We start from the raw sequence: 19,850 nt of genomic DNA on the forward strand, positions 1-19,850 counted from the left end.
GCGACAACTATCACACCGAGCACATCGACTTCGACATAACGCACATCAGCCTCCCGTACAACTCCATCTTGGGCTACCCGGTGATGTCCAAGTTCATGGCGGCGACCCACCACAGCTACAATGTCCTAAAGATTTTGGGTTGTACTAGCATCATTACCGTCTCCTGCGACGAGAGGGAAGCGGCCTGCACCCTCAAGCGCGCTTACAGGGCCATTGCAGCAGAGCGCTCAGACGATGTTGGAGGTGATGTGCCTCACGAGACCTCACCTCCGAGGAAGAAGCAGTCGCTACCCGCCTCTGGCTCCACCAAAGCGAAGGGCCTGGTGGTCGAGGCCAAGGTCGCAAGCCCCGCGCGTGTTGTGGATGCTTCCCCTTTCCGGTAGGCTCGGGGGATTCCACGTGGAAGGCATCTGACCTGGACACTACACCGAGAGAGGTACTCGAGCACCACCTGGAGGAGTGCATGCACACGTGCCCTCATGAACAAGGAGTATGGCGTCTGGCGTCGGGGCGCAGGAGTTCATCGCCCAGGAGATCGACAAGATTCGGGGGGCACGCGCCATGCGTGGGGGTGCCGCATGGAGCGCTTCATCAGGAGACTCGTCACTCCCAAAGGGGCCGTGATGGCGCGCATGTGCGTTGACGTCACAGGCCTCAATGGGGTCGCTTCCCGGAGCTCCTTCTGGCCTGCGTACACGGGGCTAGGCCAAGTCAACCATGCTGGCCGCGTTCGCGTACCTTTTGGCCTGGAGAACACCATGGCTACCTTCCAAATGTTGGCGCGACTCGCACTGGCGCCTCGCGTGGCACCAGGGCCTCACGAGCTCCCAGGGCTTCGGGGGGCAGTCGACCCCTGAGACTATCGACCTTCACAACGCGCTTCATCCCTCGACCCGGAGCTCCGACAACAACGCGGTCGCCTGGTGAAGCCCCGTCTCACTCGAGACCGAGGGCACCCTTCAAGCTACACTATCCTCGGGCGTGAGGGCCTTCCCTCGCGAAGTTCTCGCTTTTTGGATATGTGGTAAACCGGGTTATTTCCCTTCAAAACTTATTTTGTTTGCTTGAAATGCATCATTGCTGGTTTGGCGCTTCGTCGCCTCGGGCGCTATGCGGCGGATGGTTTTCGCTTGATCATTACATGAAGGAACCTGGCACTGTGTGTGTGTAATGCCCCAAGTGTAAAACCTTCCCTATTTGGAACCTATCTCATGTGGGTCCACCTTGTCATTGATATGAGAGTGTCCTATGCTTGTATGATTTCATGTGTCACTTATTTTATTCCTTGCATGCATGCATACAATTTTGTTTCATGGCATGTCTTGTCCTTATGATTGCATTGTCTTCTTGTGAGATGTGTGGTAGTCATTGTGATTTCATGTGGAATTGTGATGTGGCTAGTAGGAATAGTATTGTAGTGGCACTAGCTTTTCAAAACCCCTTTCTCTCAATTCATCTCTAGCTCCTTATTCCAACAATTCCATTCCTGTTTTAAAAATGTCTAATGTTTAGGGAATATTGTGGGGATGATGGAGTGATATATTTGATGTTTTGTTAAGTTGAAATAAGGGTGCAAATAAATCCAAAACAAAAACTAAATTGTTGTATTGTATTTATTTAAGTTGCTCCAAAAACTCCTGTTGCATTTTATTTAAATGGGATGTTTATTTTCAAGACCAGGGGCATTTTTGTTTTGATTTTATCTTCAACAGATTGCCATGTGGGCCTTTTCTTTTCCCTGGGTTTTATTTAAATAGGAAATAGGCAGAGTGGTCTTTCTTTCTTTCTATCTGGCGCACTAGTGGTCTCCCTCCTACCTAGTCGGCCCAACTCTCTCTCTATCGCGAGAGCCCACGCGCGTCCGTCGTCGCCTCCTCGCTTTCCAGCTCGACACTGGGTCCCGCTTGTCATCCTCCCAGTCGATCCCCTCTGCTTTCCACAGGAGATCGTCGTGCACATGGCCGCGTCGCGTCCCTCTCCCCTTCTTCGCCCTATTTAACCCCCCTTGGTGTCCGTGCCTTGCTAGGGTTCCCTCCTCCGCCGCCGCCACTTCCAATTCCATCTCCCTCCTCTCTCTGTCGTCGCCGCGAGGTAAGAAGATCGGCTCCGCCATGGCCGAGTCGTGAAGGAGGTCGTCGCCGTTGCTGTGGGCCTGCTTCCTCCTCGTCGAAGGGTCCCGAAGCTCGCAGGCCTCTCGAGGAGTCCGTTCCCGCCGCTGGATCGTCGTCTCCACCCCTGCTTCCTCTTCTTCCCGGAGGCGCATCTTCTCCGACGAGCTCCTCCTCTCAGCGCGCTTCTTCCACTACTTCCTCTACGAGTGTCTTCCTCCTCGACCCGTACGTGAGGTAGTGCTCCTCCTCCTTCCTCCCTGTCCCAGATCGGGCACCGTAGCAGTAGAATCGATGCGTGCGTCGCCTCTGTTGCCGGAGCTGCCGCTCGCCGTGGATCCGTCATTGTAGGGCCCCTCAGGTCGTAGTAGCGCTAGAAATGGAACCCTGGTTGCCCCAGCAACCTTCCATCTAGGTCTCGCAACTTGATTTGTAGCACAACGCCGGTGAGCACATCCCCTGTTCCGACTGATCGTCAGGCAGCAGAGATGTAGAAGGGGTTCCTCTTCAGAGATTATACCCCTGCTCTATCAGATGTCGAATGGTGGCGTAGTGGTAGCATGTACGGTGTGCCTGTTGAGAGGGTGTGGGTTCGAATCCCCTCCCTCGACACCTTTTGTTTGTTTTGTTTCGGTACACTGTAGCCACAGGGGTTACCTTACCCTGTTAGATCCCATCTCTCTGTCGAACGCAGTGACGGTAGCGAGGTGGTTTGGGCTCAGTTCTATAACCAGAGGCACTTGGGTTTGAATCCCAGGCCTACCCTTTCATTTTTTTTTTCCTTTCTTTCTTTTGTTTTTCCTTTGTTGATTACTTACAACACCTTGTGCCTAGTTAATAGTGCAAGAGAGGTGTGCATTTTATTTTATTTTCCTGTCAGTACATGTAGTGATGATGGCAACATATGTGAGTGTGGTGTATGTGTGTATTTGTGTGCATACATGGTGTTGATGCATTGTGTGTGTATGTAGATGCTTTAGTAGAGTTTGTGTAGGTTGTTTTATGCTAGTAGGATTGCAAGCTTAGCTTGATTATGTGGCTGCACTAGTAGTTCTTGTGTTGTGCATCTTTTCAGATTTAGTGGAGTTTGTGTATGTGTGTGGGTGGTTCCCCCTCACCACATATTTGTGTGTGTGTGTGTTGCACTAGTGGTGCATGCCATGTTAGTATGTGATGTAGGTGGAGTTGTATGCATGCTTGTCTGGAGTCATGTGTGGTGTGTATCTTGAGGGTGTCAAGGCACTAAGGGGTGTCCCTTGTGGTGCATGTGTGAGTGTGCACCATCACATGCCCATATGTGAGGGTGTGCATACTCTCTTGTTAGTATAGGAGTTATATGATTTGTTGTGCTTGTTGCTTGTGTTGGAGTTGAGATGTGCCATGCACATAGACATGGGGTCTACCCCTCATGTAACCCCCTTGATGTTGTGATCATGTGAATATGCCTATGTAGGATTGAGATGTGGTGAAATGCACATGAGATGATGCACTATTCACGTGTATGTTTCTAGTAGATTTTCCTTCCTTGTTTGTGGTCACTTGCTCCAAGTAAGTGCATAGATATTATATATGATTTTGGGGTATAATCTCTCAAGGAATCCATTGGTGAACTTAGTTTTGCCATTGGAACATTTTCTGGAGATGACATATTTCATTTTCTTCTATGTTTAGAGCTTGGTTCCATGAGTTGTGGTGTGCCTTTGTGTTTGTTTCTTGGTTGTGGTAGTAGAGGGTGACCCCCTCTACCACATGTTGGTTTCATTTCATGTTTTGGTATCCATATGTGCAAGTTGTGCCCATCCAAAGAAGGCATGTGGCTGAAATTCCAGATTAGTGAAAATCTGAAATTTTCACTAAGTCTGAGAATCTGTTTATATTTTCTTCTCCTGTTGATGAGGTTGTGCACGTCAATGTGTTGTGATCTAGCCTTAGCATTCAACTGGAAAGTTGAAGCTGATATGTTTGTCTAGCTCCCTCTAAAATTTAATTCCATTTGGAGCCCTGTAGCTATTTTTTTGGCTGCTGTCAAAATGCTTCATAGCAAAGACAGATAATGAGAATCTGGAATTTTCACAAAGTCCGTGAAATATGATATTTTTGGGCAAGTTTGCAGCCTTGTAACTTTCTGTGTTTAATTCCTTTGTGTGTGATTCTTGATTGTGCTTGTAGTACTCTTGGACAGCTACATCCACATATATTATTGGTCATGTTTGGGTGGTTGTAGATGCTTTGCACGTAGCTCACAAAGTGCTATGATGCAGTTTATGGCAGATTGTGTAGTTTTGTCATTTTGATGTTTGTGAGTGCTTAGTTGATGATGTGGTGTTCTTCTTTGCTCCACCTCATCCATGTTGGATTGTTTTATGTCTTGGCAACCTGGAAATACCAGAGTGGTGCCATTTGAGTGTGTGGTGATGAATTTGACACGTAGGGCTTCTTACCTTGTTTCGTTGGTTCCCGTTGATCCGTAGCTCCGATTGTAATGTTCTTTGTATGCTTTTGTATCGTTTTCACAAGACGCATCTGATCATGTCATTCTCATGCATGAAAAAATAGGTTAGGATGCAGTTCTGTCCAGGAACATGTATTTACTCTTTATGCTTCTGCTAGTGATAGAAATAGTGATGCATGCTCATATTCATCTCATGCATCATGAGCTTGTTGCATCTTGAGGTGCTGTTGTTCATTGGATGTTATTATTATGTTGGGTAGCACCGAGATCGGAGACCGAATATGTGGATTCGGGAGAGTACGTGCAGGACGAACAAGAACCATTCCAAGCTGAGGATATCACAAGCAAGATGATATGACCTTGATTCCATTTCTAGACTTTTTATGCTAGATTACGTTTCCTTTGTCATATGCTCGCTGCCTACCACTGAAATATTTGCCTCTTGATATGCCATGAAAGCAAACACTTACCCCTTCCTAGCAAACTTGAATGGCTAAGTAGGCTTTGCTCAGCTACTAATGTTAGCATTGCTAGATGCAGGTGCTTTGTCTCATGTGATAACATGAGCTTGATATCATTATATTAATTATGTTATTTAGTTAATGCACCTATATACTTGGTAAATAACGGAAGGCCTAGCCTTTTGCCGGGTGCTTTGTTCCGTTATTGCCGCCATAGTTACTGGCTACCGGTGTTTGGTTACATATTGATCGCTCCTAACACGTTCGGGGTTGTTATGGGGACCCCCTCGATAAATCGCGTAGTGTTAAGACTTGTCCGGCAGGACCCAACATTGGTTTTAATTTGCTAATCACTTAATAATAATCTGCATAGGGTATAGCTACCCCGAGGAATTTAATCAACAACCCGGGCCAGTCCTCCTCATGAGTGTTGGTCCACCCACCTAGCAGTCGACAAGACCACCCCAAGGAAACTTGAGGTTTGGTCCTTGTCCACTTTGCATAGACGGTGTTGTCCTGAGACTGAGATACGCGGCTCTTATCAGGGCCGTCGACACACCGGGAGGTCCTGCTAGTCTTGTCTTACCTTAGCGTTATATCTTGCGTATAGGAATCCCGGTGAAGCTTTGGTTCTCCCCAGAGTTGAGGTTTTCCTCTAAGGAATCCGACGAGATCATGAGATTTGTGATAGAGGATTACTTTGCGGCCTGTGTACGTTTGTGAGGGACTAGTTGGAGCACCCCTGCAAGGTTTAATCTTCCGGAAAACCGTGCCCGCGGTTATGTGGTAACTTGGAATATTTTGTTAACATCTGGTTTTAGATGACTTAAACAAAACATAATAAATTTGCCAACCGTGTGCGTAACCGTGACTGTCCCCTCGAAGATCTCTCTTCGATCGGGAACACGGTGGGGTTATGATTGATGTAGGTAGGTGTTCAGGATCACTTAGTGATCAAGTACAATCGAACGCTAGTATAGACCACCTTTATACAAGTTCTACGTAAGTTAGCCACCATATCAAGCTTAGGATGCTGCAACCTAAATACTCCACCTATCCAACCTAATAGCTTCACTAGTTCTGGCACCGAGGTCATAGATTGATGAGTCCCCGTGGCTCACAGATTCCTTCACAACACCAATAGGTTCAGGTACCCCAGAGACAGGTGGTCCCGACAGACGCAGCTGGCGTGGCAGTACGATGAGGAGAACGACCGCCTGTACGTGAACTATCCAGAAGATTGAGGCGTGGTCGTGATCGTGGGCCAGCACGCAGGGTAGCATAGTCATTTCCCTTGTTTTGTAGTCCGTAGCGGAACTACTTTGATTGTATGCGTGATGTACTCTGATATTTATGAGATGGCAATTGAATCCCTGATTTTCAATCTGTTGTTATTATGTATGTGCTATGATACCTTGTTTGCAAGACGCTTAGATGCGCTCCTTTCCAATTCGGGGCCTCGATCCCCAGATCGGAAAGGACTGCATCTTAGTCGTTACAAGTTGGTAATCAGAGCCTTACGACCATAGGATTCTTTGTGTGATCATACTTAGTCGAGTCAAGTCTAGTAAAATGTTTTGAGTCTTAGTTATATCGGAGAGTAGGATTCTTTTCTTCTCCTCTTCCATGCTCTCGTGAGGTTCCAGTCTTAGGAAATCTTTAATTCGACTCCTCTTCTCGCGCAAAAAAAAATTTAGGATCACGCGGGTATTTGTGAAATATATATGATTTCGATGTGACGGAGTCCTGTCTTGGTGCCTCCTGTCTGCCTTGATTTCTTCCGGGGAGTTGAGCTCCACGGGATTCTTGCGCACATCGCCATAATTCAGATTTTTGAGTATCTAAGAACGAAGGATGTTCGTTATTGCTTCAATACTGGTAGTGGCGAGATAACCCCGATGTCCCCAGTACTCGTGCAGATTGTTCGGGAGTACTTTCATACTTGGTATTGTTGTGATCACGAGGGTCTATTGTAGATGAAGGTCCGAGATGCTGGTTGTGTGTTGACGGATGTGATACAGGTGACGGGTTAGTATAGTAGTTGTGTGATATTACTCCTTGTATCCGTGTACCAGATTGCATAACCAGTTATTTCGGGAATTCATAGGTGGGATATCAAGTAGTATCTTATAGGACTATCTTCCTACAGATGCATGATTGAGGTTGGGATTCGATGTTCAGTGGGTGCGTTTGTTGATGGTCGTCTTACAACGGTTCTCGTTGTGTCTTAAAGAGTCCTTGTAGCTCGCTACGACTCGGGGATACTTCGTATATCGTGTGCACTGCCTTGCACATGATGGCTACTGTAAATTCGAGCTCGTGCGATCTTATCCACGAAGATATCGGAAGAAATCTCGATCATATGTTTGTTCCGAGCAGTTCTAGCTCATACTTGTTTGCAGTGGTCTTAATCAGAATTTTGTCGACCGTCACTTTGAGGAAGCATTCTTACTATTTTGCTCGAGTGTAATTGCTTATTCCTGTTCAGATATTCGTGTCTTTTGATTTAGCAATATCTTCAATTATTTTGTGGGCTAATGTGTTGTCCGTCTTCAGGATGGCTCCACCAACTCGTCAGAACCCAGGGCGTGAGGATATGCCGCCACCACCTCCTCCTCCGGAGAATCCGCCGGCGCCGCCTCCTCCTGCAGAGGCCTGGCAAGCGGTGATGGTTCTACTAACGCAAACACCTAGATGTTGTTGCAGTTGTTGCAAGAGGGAGCTAATCAGCAGCAAGGCAATTTCCAGCATGGTGGCAATCACTTTGCGAGTCTGAGTCAGTTCCCGTCAAACCAGCCAAAGACTTTCACTTCCTGTGACCAGCCATTTGATGCAGAGGACTGGATCCGTGATATGAACAAGCATTTAGAGTGTAGCAATGTGCGTCCTGAGGATTTCGTCAAATTTGCAACATTCCAGTTGAAGGGGCAGGCTTCTATCTGGTGGCAACAGCTGAAGGACTCTAGAGGCGCTAGGGTGATTTCTTGGGATGAGTTCTGTCGTGACTTCAGTTCCCACTACATTCCTTCCAGCTTTGTGGAGGAGATGCGTGAGAAGTTCAGGCGTTTGAAGCAGGGTGGCAATTCCGTGTACAAGTACAATGTTGAGTTCCACGAGCTAGCCCGTTACGAGCTGCAGGATATCCCGGATCAGAAGAGCAAGATTTATCAGTTCAGAGGTAGCTTGAAAGAAGATTTGCGGTTAGCTCTTGCTTTGCATGATCCTGAGGAGTTCGACAAGTTCTACAACCTAGCTCTCAGGGCAGAGGCAACATTGCTCAGGGTGGAGAATTCTAAGAAGCGCTTCAGGGATTCCAGCTCTTTCTCGACTCAGGTGGTTCAGAAGCAACAGAAGTTTTGGGTGTCTCCTCCTCCTCCTCGGCACTCGCAGCAGCTCAAGCACTCTGGTGGTCGTGGTTCTTCCCACCCACCCAACCCTGTCTTCCAGCAGAGATTCCAGCACCAGAAGCAAGGGCCTCCTCAGAATCAGTACCGGCAGCCAGCAGAGGTGACTTGTCACAAGTGTGGGCAGAAGGGTCACTATGCCAACAAGTGTACTTCTCAGCTCCGACTGCCGCCTCCTCCTCCAGGCAAACCTCCAAGCAACGCTCTTGTCAAGTTCAACCCCAGATCAGCTCGAGTCAACATGGTGAATGCAGCTGAGGTAGAAAACTCGTCAGATGTGATCATGGGTAACCTCCTCGTCAATGATATTCCTGCTAAAGTGTTATTTGATTCTGGTGCATCACATTCATTTATCTCAAGGCCATTCTCATTTAAGTATGGGTTCCCTACTCGTGATTTTCCTAAGCCTCTTTCAGTTATGTCTCCTGGAAAGATCATGAATTCCCACATGATGGTTCCGGATGTTTCTGTCAAGATGGGTGCTTATGCTTTTCTCACATCTCCTATTGTCTTGGGCAATTCCGACATTGACTTGATTCTTGGTATGGACCGGCTGACCATGAACAAGGCGTCAATTGATTGTGAAGCCAAAGAAGTGAAGCTTACCCACTCTTCGGAGGACGTGATTATATTCGCGGTGCGCGACGATACAATCCGTCTGTTCTCTTTGAATGAAAAGGGTGAGATCAATCCTATTTCGCAAGTCCCAGTGGTCTGTGAATATGAAGATTTGTTTCCTGAAGAGCTGCCACGCATGCCTCCGCACAGAGAAGTTGAGTTTGTGATTGAGCTAGAGCCAGGCACAGAGCCCGTGTGCAAACGGCCGTACAAGCTGGGTCCAGAAGAATTGAAGGAACTTAAGAGGCAACTCGATGAGCAGGAGCGTTTGGGTTTGATCAGACCGAGCTCGTCTACGTGGGGCTGTGGATTTCTGTTTGTCAAGAAGAAGGACGACACGGACCGGCTGTGTGTCGATTACCGTCCATTGAACAAGAAGACAATCAGGAACAAATATCCACTTCCGAACATAACTGAGTTGTTCGAACAGTTGAAAGGTGCTAAGGTCTTCTCCAAGCTTGATCTCAGGATGGGCTATCATCAAATTCGCATTCGCGAGGAAGATATTCCGAAGACTACCTTCAGGACTAGTTTTGGCTCGTATGAGTATACGATCATGTCTTTTGGTCTGGAAAATGCTCCTCCGACATTCTGTCGATTGATGAACTATATATTCTCTCCGTTCAAGAATGACTTTGTCTTGCTCTATCTCGACGACATTCTGGTCTTTTCTGAAACTGAGGAAGAACATGAAGAACATCTCAGATTGGTGCTTGATAAGCTGAGAGAGTACAAGTTGTATGTCAAGTTTTCCAAGTGTGAGTTCTGGCTGAAAGAAGTGGTCTATATTGGGCACATTATCTCTGCCGAGGGCATTAAAGTTGATCCGTCCAAGGTTCAGGCCATTGTTGAATGGGAGCCTCCATAGAATGTGAAGCAGCTTCGAAGCTTTCTCGGGCTTGCTAGCTATTGCAGAAGGTTCGTTGAGAACTTCTCCAAGATCGCCAAGCTGCTCTCAAGTCTTCTTCAGAAGGGTGTTAAGTATGCTTGGTCTCTAGAGTGTTAGTTGGCCTTCGACACACTCAAAGAGAAGCTTACCTCCACTCCAGTCTTGGTTCCTCCGGATGATTCCAAGTCTTACCAGGTCTTCTGCGACGCTTCTCTCTAGGGTCTTGGTGCAGTCCTGATGCAAGATAAGAAGGTGGTTGCTTATACCTCCAGGTAGTTGAAGCCAGCAGAGAAGAACTATCATGTGCATGATCTTGAGCTAGCAGCTGTGGTACACGCTGTGATGACTTGGAGACACCTCTTGTTGGAACGTAAGGTTGAAGTTTTCATCGATCACAAGAGTCTCAAGTACATCTTCACTCAGCCTAACCTGAACCTTCAGCAAACACGTTGGGTGGAAATGCTCCAGGATTTTAATCCGAGTGTTGAGTATACGCCAGGCAAAGCTAATGTCGTGGCGGATGCTTTGAGCAGGAAGGCATACTGCAACAGTCTGACTCTACAACCTCTCCAGCCTGGTCTTTGTGAGTCTTTCAGGAAGCTCAACCTTCAGCTAGTACCTCATGGATTTCTTGCAAACCTTCAGATCTCTCCTACCTTGGAAGATCAGGTCTGAGCGGCACAACTTCTTGACGCTATGGTGAAGAAGATCAAGATTGGCGTGGGAAAGAGTCTTCCCAAGTATAAGTGCTTCACTATTGATGCCAGAGACACGTTCTTCTTCAAGGATCGCCTTGTCGTCCCGAAAGGTGATCTCAGGAAGGTAATCATGGAGGAAGCTCATAACTCTCTGCTCTCTATTCATCCTGGAAGCTCCAAGATGTACCACGACTTGAAACAGACCTTCTGGTGGACTCGTATGAAGCGTGAGATTGCTCAGTTCATAAATGAATGTGATGTATGTCGAAGGGTGAAAGCAGAGCATCAACGTCCAGCAGGTCTTTTGCATCCATTGCCCATTCCCGAGTGGATGTTCGATCACATTGAGATGGATTTCGTCACCGGGTTTCCGAAGTCCAAGAAGGGTAATGATGCCATCTTCGTCGTCATCGACAAGTTGAGTAAAGTGGCTCATTTTCTTCCAGTCAAGGAATCCATTTCAGCAGCTTAGCTGGCAGAGTTGTACACCTCCAGGATTGTGTCCTTGCACGGTATGCCTATGATGATCTCTTCGGATCGCTGAAGTATCTTCACTTCCAAGTTCTAGGACTCTTTTCATTCTGCTATGGGCACGAAGATCCGCTTCAGCACATCGTTCCATCCTTAGACTAGTGGTCAAGTGGAGAGAGTGAATCAAGTTCTTGAGGATATGCTGAGAGCCTGTGTTATCTATTTTGGCATGAAGTGGGAGGATTGTGTGCCTTTTGCGGAGTTCTTGTATAACAACAGTTAGCAAGCTAGTTCTGGCAAGGCTCCGTTTGAAATTATCTATGGCAGGAAGTGTCGTACCCCGCTCAACTGGTCCGAGACCGGCGAGCGTCAGATCCTTGGGAATGATTTGATAAAAGAAGCTTAGGAGATGTGTCGGGTCATTCGCGACAACCTCAGAGCAGCTCAGTCCCGTCAGAAGAGCTATTATGATAGCAAGCACCGTGACATGTCTTATGAGTTTGATGACTTCGTTTATCTCAAGGTGTCGCCTATGAAGGGTATGCAGCGCTTTGGCATCAAAGGCAAGCTTGCGCCTCGTTTTGTTGGTCCGTTCAGAGTGGTTGGCAAGAGAGGCGACCTTGCGTACCAGCTCGAGCTTCCGGCAAACTTTGCAAATGTCCATGATGTGTTCCATGTTTCTCAGCTCAGGAGGTGTTTCAAGACCCCCGAGCGCACTGTTCATCTTCAAGACATCGACCTTCAGCCTGACCTTTCTTATCGTGAGCATCCAGTTGCGGTTCTCGAGGCGACTGAGCGCAAGACCCGCAACAAGACCATCAAATTTCTCAAAGTGCAGTGGTCACACCATTCCGATAAAGAGGCTACTTGGGAACGCGAGGATCACCTCTGTTCTGAATTTCCGGAGTTCTTTCAGGCATAGATCTCGGGGCGAGATCTTTTTTTGTAGTGTGGGAGAGTTTGTAATGCCCCAAGTGTAAAACCTTCCCTGTTTGGAACCTATCTCATGTGGGTCCACCTTGTCATTGATATGAGAGTGTCCTATGCTTGTATGATTTCATGTGTCACTTATTTTCTTCCTTGCATGCATGCATACCATTTTGTTTCATGCCATGTCTTGTCCTTGTGATTGCATTGTGTTCTTGTGATATGTGTGGTAGTCATTGTGATTTCATGTGGAGTTGTGATGTGGCTAGTAGGAATAGTATTGTGGTGGCACTAGCTTTTCAAAACCCATTTCTCTCAATTCATCTCTAGCTCCTTATTCCAACTATTCCATTCCTGTTTTAAAAATGTCTAATGTTTAGGGAATATTGTGGGGATGATGGAGTGATATATTTGATGTTTTGTTAAGTTGAAATTGTTAGAGTCATAATATAAGTCATGTACCCTTTTGTATTTATCCCAATATATAAGGGGTTTCCTGCATATAGTCCACCACCTGTACATGTATATATACTGGCCTATGGCCTCATGGGAATACAAGTTGCTTATTCCTAACATGGTATCAGAGCTAAGGTCTTGAGTTCAAGTCCTGGCTTTCGCAATTTATTAAAAATTGCTAGTAGCCCCCCTTTGTGCCCACGTAGAGGCCTCTTGAGTCATACGTGAGTTTCGCGCGCTGTCGCTCTCTTCCGGTTGCACGTGTTGACTTGTCTTCCCCGTCAAACGTGAGAGGGGGTGTTACAGTATATGTGGAATGCTTTTCTTAATGGTGAGCTGCGTGAGGAGGTGTACATGCAGCCACCACCTGGGTATTCTGTTCCTGATGGCATGGTATGTCGTCTTCGTCGCTCTCTCTATGGCCTTAAGCAAGCCCCCCGTGCCTGGTTTGAGCGTTTTGCCTCTGTGGTGACTGCCGCTGGTTTTTCAGCGAGTGTTCATGATCCAGCATTATTTATTCACCTTTCTCCTCGTGGTCGGACTCTTCTTCTTCTCTATGTTGATGATATGGTCATCACTGGGGATGACCCCGAGTATATTGCCTTTGTCAAGGCCCGTCTTAGTGAGCCGTTCCTTATGTCTGATCTTGGACCTCTTCGCTACTTTCTTGGGATTGAAGTTTCTTCTACCTCTGATGTATTCTTTATATCCCAGGAAAACTATATCCAGGATCTTCTTGCTCGTGCTACTCTTACTGATGAGCGCATTGTTGAGACTCCTATGGAGCTCAATGTTCACCTATGCGCTACTGATGGTGATCCCCTGCCTGACCCGACGCGTTATCGTCATCTTGTTGGCAGTCTTGTTTACCTGGCTGTCACTCGTCCGGATATCTCTTATCCGGTTCATATTCTGAGTCAGTTCGTCTCTGCTCCCACATCGGTTCACTATAGTCATCTCCTTCGTGTTCTCCGATATCTTCGGGGCACGATCTCTCACCGTCTATTATTTCCTCGCTCCAGTTCTTTACAGCTTCAGGCCTATTCAGATGCTACGTGGGCTAGTGATCCTTCAGATCGCCGTTCACTTTCTGCTTACTGTGTTTTTCTTGGTCGTTCTCTCATTGCCTGGAAGACGAAGAAACAGATTGCAGTTTCCCGTTTGAGTGCAGAGGCTGAGTTGCGAGCGATGGCTCTTTTGACGGCAGAGGTGACTTGGTTACGGTGGTTACTTCAGGATTTTGGTGTTTGTGTCACTACACCGACTCTACTCTTATCTGACAGTACAGGTGCTATTAGCATTTCACGCGACCCTGTGAAGCATGAGCTCACCAAGCATATTGGTGTTGATGCTTTCTATGTGCGCGCTGCTGTGCAGGATCAGGTTATTGCTCTTCAGTATGTGCCTTCCGAGTTACAGTTGACGGATTTCCTGACGAAGGCCCAGACTAGAGCACAACATGGCTTTTATCTCTCCAAACTCAGTGTTGTTCATCCACCATGAGTTTGAGGGAGGGTGTTAGAGTTATAATATAAGTCATGTACCCTTTTGTATTTATCCAAATATATAAGGGGTTTCCTGCATATAGTCCACCACGTGTACATGTATATATACTGGCCTATGACCTCATGGGAATACAAGTTGCTTATTCCTAACAGAAATAAGGGTGCAAATAAATCCAAAACAAAAACTAAATTGATGTTTTCTATTTATTTAAGTTGCTCCAAAAATTCCTGTTGCATTTTATTTAAATAGGATATTTATTTTCAGGACCAGGGGCATTTTTGTTTTGATTTTATCTTCAACAGATTGCCCTGTGGGCCTTTTCTTTTCTCTGGGTTTTATTTAAATAGGAAATAGGCAGAGTGGTCTTTCTTTCTATCTGGCGCACTAGTGGGCTCCCTCCTACCGAGTCGGCCCAACTCTCTCTCTCTCGCGCGCGAGCCCAGGCGCGTCCGTCGTCGTCCTCCTCGCTTTCCAGCTCGACACTGGGTCCCGTTTGTCATCCTCCCAGTCGATCCCCTTTGCTTTCCACCCGAGAGCGTCGCGCACATGGGCGCGCCGCGTCCCTCTCCCCCTCTTCGCCCTATTTAACCCCCCTTGGCGTCCGTGCCTTACTAGGGTTCCCTCCTCCGCCGCCGCCACTTCCAATTCCATCTCCCTCCTCTCTGTGTCGTTGCCGCGAGGTAAGCAGATCGACTCCGCCATGGCCGAGCCGTGAAGGAGGTCGTCGCCGTCGCTGTGGGCCTGCTTCCTCCTCATCGAAGGGTCCCGAATCTCGCAGGCCTCTCCAGGAGTCCGTTCCCGTTGCTGGATCATCGTCTGCGCCCCTGCTTCCTCTTCTTCCCGGAGGCACATCTTCTCCGACGAGCTCATCCTCTCTGCGCCCTTCTTCCACTACTTCGTCTACGGGTGTCTTCCTCCTCGACTCGTACGTGAGGTAGTGCTCCTCCTCCTTCCTCCCTGTCCCAGATCGGGCGCCGTAGCAGTAGAATCGATGCGTGTGTCGCCTCTGTCGCCGGAGCCGCCGCTCGCCGTGGATCCGTCGTCGTAGGGCCCCTCAGGTCGTAGTAGCGCTAGAAATGGAACCCTGGTTGCCCCAGCAACCTTCCATCTAGGTCCCGCAGCTTGATTTGTAGCACAACGCCGGCGACCACCTCCCCTGTTCCGGCTGATCGTCGGGCAGCAGAGATGCAGAAGGGGTTCCTCTTCAGAGATTATACCCCTTCTCTGTCAGATGTCGAACGGTAGCGTAGTGGTAGCGTGTGCGGTGTGCCTGTTGAGAAGGCGTGGCTTCGAATCCCCTCCCTCGGCACCTTTTGTTTGTTTTTTCGGTACACTGTAGCCACAGGGGTTACCTTACCCTGTTAGATCCCCTCTCTCTGTCGAATGCAGTGACAGTAGCGAGGTGATTTGGGCTCAGTTCTGTAACCAGAGGCACTTGGGTTCGAATCCCAGGCCTGCCCTTTTTTTTCTTTCTTTTGTTTTTCCTTTGCTGATTACTTACTACACCTTGAGCCTAGATAATAGTGCAAGAGAGGTGTGCATTTTATTTTATTTTCCTGTCAGTACATGTAGTGATGATGGCAACATATGTGAGTGTGGTGTATGTGTGTATATGTGTGCATACATGGTGTTGATGCATTGTGTGTGTATGTAGATGCTTTAGTAGAGTTTGTGTAGGTTGTTTTATGCTAGTAGGATTGCAAGCTTAGCTTGATTATGTGGCTGCACTAGTAGTTCTTATGTTGTGCATCTTTTCAGATTTAGTGGAGTTTGTGTATGTGTGTGCGTGGTTTCCCCCTCACCACATATTTGTGTGTGTGTGTGTGTGTGTGTTGCACTAGTGGTGCATGCCATGTTAGTATGTGATGTAGGTGGAGTTGTATGCATGCTTGTGTGGAGTCATGTGTGGTGTGTATCTTGAGGGTGTCAAGGCACTAAGGGGTGTCCCTTGTGGTGCATGTGTGAGTGTGCACCATCACATGCCCATATGTGAGGGTGTGCATACTCTCTTGTTAGTATAGGAGTTATATCATTTGTTGTGCTTGTTGCTTGTGTTGGAGTTGAGATGTGCCATGCACATAGACATGGGGTCTACCCCTCATGTAACCCCCTTGATGTTGTGATCATGTGAATATGCCTATGTAGGATTGAGATGTGGTGAAATGCACATGAGATGATGCACTATTCACGTGTATGTTTCTAGTAGATTTTCCTTCCTTGTTTGTGGTCACTTGCTCCAAGTAAGTGCATAGATATTATATATGATTTTGGGGTAGAATCTCCCAAGGAATCCATTGGTGAACTTAGTTTTGCCATTGGAACATTTTCTGGAGATGACATATTTCATTTTCTTCTATGTTTAGAGCTTGGTTCCATGAGTTGTGGTGTGCCTTTCTGTTTGTTTCTTCGTTGTGGTAGTAGAGGGTGACCACCTCTACCACATGTTGGTTTCATTTCATGTTTTGGTATCCATATGTGCAAGTTGTGCCCATCAAAAGTAGGCATGTGGCTGAAATTCCAGATTAGTGAAAATATGAGATTTTCACTAAGTCTCACAATCTGTTTATATTTTCTTCTCCTGTTGATGAGGTTGTGGAGGTCAATGTGTTGTGATCTAGCCTTAGCTTTCAACCGAAAAGTTGAAGCTGATATGTTTGTCTAGCTCCTTGTAAAATTTCATTCCATTTGGAGTCCTGTAGATATTGTTTTGGCTGCTGTCAAAATGCTTCAGAGCAAAGACAGATAGTGAAAATCTCGAATTTTCACCAAGTCCGTGAAATCTGATATTTTTGGGCAAGTTTGCAGCCTTGTAACTTTCTGTGTTTAATTCCTTTGTGTGTGATTCTTGCTTGTGCTTGTATTACTCTTGGATAGCTACAGCCACATATATTATTTGTCATATTTGGGTGGATGTAGATGCTTTGCATGTAGCTCACAAAGTGCTATGATGCAGTTTATGGCAGATTGTGTAGTTTTGTCATTTTGATGTTTGTGAGTGCTTAGTTGATGATGTGGTGTTATTCTTTGCTCCACCCCATCCATGTTGGATTGTTTTATGTCTTGGAAACCTGGAAATACCAGAGTGGTGCCATTTGAGTGTGTGGTGATGAATTTGACACGTGGGGCTTCTTATCTTGTTTCGTTCGTTCTCGTTGATCCGTAGCTCCGATTGTAATGTTCTTTATATGCGTTTGCATCGTTTTCACGAGACGCATCTGATCATGTCATTCTCATGCATGTCAAAATAGGTTAGGATGCAGTTCTGTCCAGGAACATGTATTTACTCTTTATGCTTGTGCTAGTGATAGAAATAGTGATGCATGCTCATATTCATCTCATGCATCATGATCTTGTTGCATCTTGAGGTGTTGTTGTTCATTGGATATTATTCTTATGTTGGGTAGCACCGGGATCGGAGAACGAATACGTGGATTCGGGAGAGTACGTGCAGGACTAACAAGAACCATTCCAAGCTGAGGATATCACAGGCAAGATGGATATGACCTTGATTCCATTTCTAGACTTGTTATGCTAGATTACGTTTCCTTTGTCATATGCTCGCTGCCTACCACTGAAATATTTGCCTCTTGATATGCCATGAAACCAAACACTTACCCCTTCCTAGCAAACTTGAATGGCTAAGTAGGCTTTGCTCAACTACTAATGTTAGCATTGCTAGATGCAGGTGCTTTGTCTCATGTGATAACATGAGCTTGATATCATTATCTTAATTCTGTTATTTAGTTAATGCACCTATATACTTGGTAAATAACGGAAGGCCTAGCCTTTTGTCGGGTGCTTTGTTCCGTTATTGCCGCCATAGTTACCGGCTACCGATGTTTGATTCCATATTGATCGCTCCTAACACATTCGGGGTTGTTATGGGGACCCCCTCGATAAATCGCGTAGTGTTAAGACTTGTCCTGCAGGACCCAACATTGGTTTTAATTTGCTATTCACTTAATAATAATTTGCATAGGGAATAGCTACCCCGAGGAATTTAATCAACAACCCGGGCCAGTGCTCCTCATGAGTGTTGGTCCACACACCTAGCAGTCGGCAAGACCACCCCAAGGAAACTTGAGGTTTGGTCCTTATCCACTTTGCATAGACGGTGTTGTCCTGAGACTGAGATACGCGGCTCTTATCAGGGTCGTGGACACACCGGGAGGTCCTGCTAGTCTTGTCTTACCTTAGCAATATATCTTGCGTATAGGAATCCCGGTGAAGCTTTGGTTCTCCCCAGAGTTGCGGTTTTCCTCTAAGGAATCCGACGAGATCACGAGATTCGTGATAGAGGGTTACTTTGCGGCCTCTGTACGTTTGTGATGGACTAGTTGGAGCACCCCTACAGGGTTTAATCTTTCGAAAAGCCGTGCCCGCGGTTATGTGGTAACTTGGTATATTTTGTTAACATCCGGTATTAGATAACTTAAACATAACCTAATAAATTTGCCAACCGTGTGCGTAACCGTGACTGTCTCCTCGAAGATCTCTCTTCGATCGGGAACACGGTGGGGTTATGATTGACGTAGGTATGTGTTCAGGATCACTTAGTGATCAAGTACAATCGAACGCTAGTATATACCACCTTCATACAAGTTCTACGTAAGTTAGCCACTATATCAAGCTTAGGATGCTGCAACCTAAATACTCCACCTATCCAACCTAATAACTTGACTAGTTCTGGCACCGAGGTCATAGATTGTTGAGTCCCCGTGGCTCACAGATTCCTTCACAACATCAATAGGTTCAGGTACCCCAGAGAGAGGTGATCCCGACGACGCGCAGCTGGCGTGGCAGTACGATGAGGAGAACAACCACCTGTATGTGAACTATCCAGAAGATTGAGGCGTGGTCATGATCGTGGGCCAGCAGGCAGGGTAGCATAGTCATTTCCCTTGTTTTGTAGTCTGTAGCGGAACTACTTTGATTGTATGCGTGATGTGCTCTGATATTTATGAGATGGCAATTGAATCCCTGATTGTCAATCTGTTGTTATTATGTATGTGCTATGATACCTTGTTTGCGAGACGCTTAGATGCGCTCCTTTCCAATTCGGGGCCTCGTTCCCCAGATCGGAAAGGACCGCATCTTAGTCGTTATAGTGTGTGCTCGGGTCAGTCCCTACAATGTCGCTAAATCCGAATGATTGAGCTGTGACTAAAGGGCTTATCCCCATATACGGCACCTCTTGGGATCCTCGGTGCCAAACATCTTCATGGAGTAGCCTCGCGACGAACACCCGGCGCGTGTCGCCCCTCCCATGTCACAGATTCCGCGAGCGTGCTGATGTGCAAAGAATGAGGCGCAACCCACCTGAAGGCTGAGACTAGGAGCTTCTGAGCCTTGTGCCTGGGGTATCCGACACCTCAGTAATCGCCGTCCATAACACTCTCATGTAATAATTAGTTTGAGGTTATACATGCCCCGGAGCCTCCCAAAGTGGAAGCCCACGACGGGTTGCATCGTGGCCTCGGGAGGGGGCTCCCGCCCACGCCCAAGTGGAAGTCCCGATGCTCCGCGCTGGCGGAATTACTACCGAACCGCAACTATGCCCATGCCCAAGTGGAAGCCCCATGCATGGCACTGGGGAGGACCGTCGGAGCTCCACCCTCGCCAGCTTCCCCTTGTACCTCACACTAGCGGGGGCTAGGACACGTTGCATGTGCTCGGGTTCGTCCATGCAGTGTTGAAAAATCCAAGCGATCGAGCTCTGTCTCGTGGGTACACCCCCGTGCACGTCACCTACTGAGGTCCTTGGTGTCTAGTTCCCGCACGACACCCAAGCATAAGCAGGCAGGCGCACGGAGCTGTGACCAATTCCCCCGTATGAGAGCTCCAGACCTTCACTGGCCTT

Source organism: Hordeum vulgare, chromosome 2H (genome assembly GCF_904849725.1).
Source record: "Hordeum vulgare subsp. vulgare chromosome 2H, MorexV3_pseudomolecules_assembly, whole genome shotgun sequence".
Lineage (NCBI taxonomy): Eukaryota > Viridiplantae > Streptophyta > Magnoliopsida > Poales > Poaceae > Hordeum > Hordeum vulgare.